This window comes from Triticum aestivum, chromosome 6D, assembly GCF_018294505.1.
Source record: "Triticum aestivum cultivar Chinese Spring chromosome 6D, IWGSC CS RefSeq v2.1, whole genome shotgun sequence".
NCBI classification, from domain to species: Eukaryota; Viridiplantae; Streptophyta; class Magnoliopsida; order Poales; family Poaceae; genus Triticum; species Triticum aestivum.
The window spans coordinates 101,449,806-101,454,991 of NC_057811.1; the positions used below are offsets into that span (position 1 = coordinate 101,449,806).

General features: G+C 47.6%; 1 long non-coding RNA gene across 1 annotated transcript; it reads left to right on the forward strand.

The window, feature by feature from the left end:
• Positions 1-234: 234 nt before the first annotated feature.
• LOC123141223 (uncharacterized) lies at positions 235-2,009 on the forward strand. Its single transcript, XR_006470206.1, has 2 exons — positions 235-704; positions 1,666-2,009. It is a non-coding gene; the product is annotated as an uncharacterized lncRNA (long non-coding RNA).
• Positions 2,010-5,186: the final 3,177 nt, after the last annotated feature.

The window sequence follows — 5,186 nt, forward strand, 5'->3', positions numbered from 1 at the left end:
CCGCCGGTCCTCCTCTGCGAGGCCGTGCGTGCTGCCCAGCCACCGGAGGCCGGCCGTGAACCCCCCTTGACAAGTGGGGTCGGCTCTTAAAAAAAGTAAATAAAAGAAAATATTAGTGAAATACTCCTTCTGTTCCGAAATAGTTGTCGTTGGAGGTTTCTAGTTCAACTTTTGCGTAGTACAGAAATATCCTCACTTTCCAATTTTGCCCTCGCCGGCCTTCGCACTCGCTCGCTCACTCACTCGCCCAGCCGCACTCAGTCGCTCGTGCTCTCTCGCGCTTCTTGCCGCTCGCAGGCCTTCCCCTTCTCGCCTGCCTCCCCTCTCCCCGTCGCTCGCCGGCCTCACCCTCCCCTCTCCCCATCGCCGGCCTCACCCTCCCCTCTCCCCATCGCCGGCCTCACTCTCCCTCTCCCTCTCCCTCTCCCTTTCCACCACCCTGCCTCCACTCACACCACGGAGGTAAAAAAATCAATCTTTTGAGCCGGCGACGAGCTTCTACTCTGGAATATGCAATGGAGGCATGGATGTGGAGCACCAGCGCTGGATCTGGGCGGCGGAGGCATGGATGTGGAGCGGCACCCGAGCGGCGGATCTGGAGCAATGCCGGAGCAGTGGAGCGGCGGATCTGGAGCAGAGTCTTCGTCCTCACGGTGCCCACGTCGTCGTCTTCGCCGGAGTAGCTGCTTCCTCCCCTGCCCAACGTAAGTAATCCCGTGCCCAACGCCGGAGTCTTTCCTCCCTGCCCAACGCCGCTTCTCTGTTGCTGGTTGGTTGGAAACCAACAGTTAAAAGGGAGAGTGAGAGGGAGGGGCAGATTAATTGAAATTAAGTTTCAGTATACCTGCGCTGGTAGTTGTAGTTTCAGTTAAACTTGGTAATACAGCTCCCAAGCAGGGCCGCGTTAGCGGGGCTGTTCGATTTGTAGTGTGTAGACTGTAGAGAGTCTTACTGAAGGTTTGTTCAAGTACTAAAAGAACACGAGGCCTTGCATTGCGATCGATGGCTAGAGTTCTTCTATGCATGGCTGATTATGCAACTGCAAGAAATTTGTTTTGATAAGTTTGTTATTTGCCTTGCAAAAATCATGCCAGGGCTGCCCTGCAAGTTTTGCCGAAATTACTTATTTTCTTTCTGGCTAAATTAAGGAGAACATATGGGTGACAGAACTGTAAATTACTCATAAATGGGCAAAGAGGAGGAAGAGTAATCTCTTTCTCTAGTCTTTTCCATGCCCTCTCGTTCAACGTGCTCCAACAGAGACTTGATGTCCTCTAGCTTTGCACAATTAATGAGATGCCCAACTACTTTGAGGACCCACTTTATTTTCTTCTGTGGCTTACAGCAACTCCGACAATGATATATCATCAATAGGAAAATCTTGAACGGGTTATTGACTTGATTTTTTTGGTTTTGTTCATAATAACTCCACACAGTGAATCATACTCCTGCTCATCATTTTTTGGAGTAGTTCAGACAACAAATTAAGGAAGAAAAGTTCCTTTTTATAATTGTCAGAGGTTGTGTACCAGCCAATAGTGATACAGTACAAAAGTTTCATCTACTCCAAAAATGCAATTCTGCTGCTCATCATGATCGAATGGTGCATTACTCTTATCTTGGATATTTTTTGCTTATATCCTGCTTTATTTGTTGGTGGCACAGGATGGTCGACGGGTGCATGTCATAGAGAGAGACCTGACAGAGCCTGATAGAATTGTGGGTGAATTGTTACAACCTGGAGGCTACCTGAAATTGATGGAATTGGGTCTGCAGGGTAAGCTTTGCTCTCTCCTGCTCAAAATGGGTTTCCTAACAGAACCATAGGCAAATTCTGTAATTTTGCACATGAAGCTTCTGTAATTTTGCCCATGAAGCTTCAGATTTTAGCACATGAAGCTTCTGCTACTGTTAATCTTGTCATGAATCTTCTGTTGACTTGGTACATTAGCTTAAAATGATTCTTTTCCTTTAAGTAAAACTAAATAAAACTTTTTCTGTTAATTTAACAGTTGCAGTAGTATAGCACCTGCAGTAGTGTAGGATAGTAGGAGTTTAGTGTAGGACAGCAGTAGTGTAGGACAGCAGTAGTTTAGTGTAAGTTTCAGTTCATTAACTGGATTTTTTCAGTTACTTAACTGAAACTTTTTCAGTTACAGTAGGACTTCTCTTCTCTCTTCTTCTCTCTTCTCTTTCTCTTCTTGCATCTGTAGTTTAGTGTCCTTCTCGTGTGCCCTCCATACTCCTCTCCTCTCCCACTCCTTCCCTCTCCTGCTACTTTTCTTGTTCTCTTCTTCTCTAAATTATCTTCTCATCTCTAAATCCACTCATCTTCTCTCCTACTACCCTCTTCTCTTCTCTTTCATTTAAATGGAGTGCTTGTTGGAAATATGCCCTAGAGGCAATAATAAATTGGTTATTATTATATTTCCTTGTTCAGGATAATCGTTTATTATCCATGCTAGAATTGTATTGATAGGAAACTCAGATATATGTGTGGATACATAGACAACACCATGTCCCTAGTAAGCCTCTAGTTGACTAGCTCGTTGATCAATAGATGGTTACGGTTTCCTGACCATGGACATTGGATGTCGTTGATAACGGGATCACATCATTAGGAGAATGATGTGATGGACAAGACCCAATCCTAAGCCTAGCACAAGATCGTGTAGTTCATTTGCTAAGAGCTTTTCTAATGTCAAGTATCATTTCCTTAGACCATGAGATTGTGCAACTCCCGGATACTGTAGGAATGCTTTGGGTGTACCAAACGTCACAACGTAACTGGATGGCTATAAAGGTGCACTACAGGTATCTCCGAAAGTGTCTGTTGGGTTGGCACGAATCGAGACTGGGATTTGTCACTCCGTGTAAACGGAGAGGTATCTCTGGGCCCACTCGGGAGGACATCATCATAATGTGCACAATGTGACCAAGGAGTTGATCACGGGATGATGTGTTACGGAATGAGTAAAGAGACTTGCCGGTAACGAGATTGAACAAGGTACCGGGATACCGACGATCGAATCTCGGGCAAGTAACATACCGATAGACAAAGGGAATTGAATACGGGATTGATTGAATCCCCGACATCGTGGTTCATCCGATGAGATCATCATGGAACATGTGGGAGTCAACATGGGTATCCAGATCCCGCTGTTGGTTATTGACCGGAGAACGTCTCGGTCATGTCTGCATGGTTCCCGAACCCGTAGGGTCTACACACTTAAGGTTCGATGACGCTAGGGTTATAGGGAATAGATATACGTGGTTACCGAATGTTGTTCGGAGTCCCAGATGAGATCTCGGACGTCACGAGGAGTTCCGGAATGGTCCGGAGGTAAAGATTTATATATGGGAAGTCCCGTTTTGGCCACCGGAAGAGTTTCGGGCGTCACCGATAATGTACCGGGACCACCGGAGGGTTCCGGGGGTCCACCGGGAGGGGCCACCAGCCCCGGAGGGCCCTATGGACTGTATGTGAAGAGGGACCAGCCCCTTAGTGGGCTGGGCGCCTTCCCTCCCAGGGCCCATGCGCCTGGGGGTTTGGGGGAACCCTAAGGGGAGGCGCCCCCCTTGCCTTGGGGGGCAAGGCAACCCCCCTGGCCGCCGCCCCCTCCTCAGATTGGATCTGAGGGGGCCGGCCCCCCCTCTCCCTTGCCCCTATATATATGTGGGGGGTGGGAGGGCAGCAGCAACCCAAGTTTTGGCGCAGCCCTCCCCCTCTTCCATGTCCTCCTCCTCTCCTGCGGTGCTTGGCGAAGCCCTGCAGGATTGCCACGCTCCTCCATCACCACCATGCCGTTGTGCTGCTGCTGGATGGAGTCTTCCCCAACCTCTCCCTCTCTCCTTGCTGGATCAAGGCGTGGGAGACGTCACCGGGCTGCACGTGTGTTGAACGCGGAGGCGCCGTGGTTCGGCGCTTAGATCGGAATCAACCGCGATCTGAATCGCTACGAGTACGACTCCTTCATCCGCGTTCTTGCAACGCTTCCGCATCGCGATCTAAAATGGTATGTCGATGCACTCCCCTTCCCTCGTTGCTAGATTACTCCATAGATTGATCTTGGTGATGCATAGAAAATTTTGAATTTCTGCTACGTTCCCCAACAGTGGCATCATGAGCTAGGTCTATGCGTAGTTTCTATGCACGAGTAGAACACAAAGTAGTTGTGGGCGTTGATTTTGTCAATTTACTTGCCGTTACTAGTCTTATCTTGATTCGGCGGCATCGTGGGATGAAGCGGCCCGGACCGACTTTACACGTACACTTACGTGAGACAGGTTCCACCGACTGACATGCACTAGTTGCATAAGGTGGCTAGCGGGTGTCTGTCTCTCCCACTTTAGTCGGATCGGATTCGATGAAAAGGGTCCTTATGAAGGGTAAATAGAAATTGGCATATCACGTTGTGGCTTTTGCGTAGGTAAGAAACATTCTTGCTAGAATCCCATAGCAGCCACGTAAAACATGCAACAACAATTAGAGGACGTCTAACTTGTTTTTGCAGGGTATGCTGTGTGATGTGATATGGCCAAAAGGATGTGATGAATGATATATGTGATGTATGAGATTGATCATGTTCTTGTAATAGGAATCACGACTTGCATGTCGATGAGTATGACAACCTGCAGGAGCCATAGGAGTTGTCTTAATTTATTGTATGACCTGTGTGTCAATGAAAACGCCATGTAATTACTTTACTTTATTGCTAACCGTTAGCCATAGTAGTAGAAGTAATAGTTGGCGAGACAACTTCATGAAGACACAATGATGGAGATCATGATGATGGAGATCATGGTGTCATGCCAGTGACAAAGGTGATCATGCCGTGCCTCGAAGATGGAGATCAAAAGGCGCAAGATGATATTGGCCATATCATGTCACTTTATGATTTGCATGTGATGTTTGTCATGTTTACATCTTATTTGCTTAGAACGACGGTAGCATAAATAAGATGATCCCTCACTAAAATTTCAAGAGACGTGTTCCCCCTAACTGTGCACCGTTGCGAAGGTTCGTTGTTTTGAAGCACCACGTGATGATCGGGTGTGATAGATTCTAACGTTCGAATACAACGGGTGTTGACGAGCCTAGCATGTATAGACATGGCCTCGGAACACATGCGAAACACTTAGGTTGACTTGACGAGCCTAGCATGTAAAGACATGGCCTCGGAACA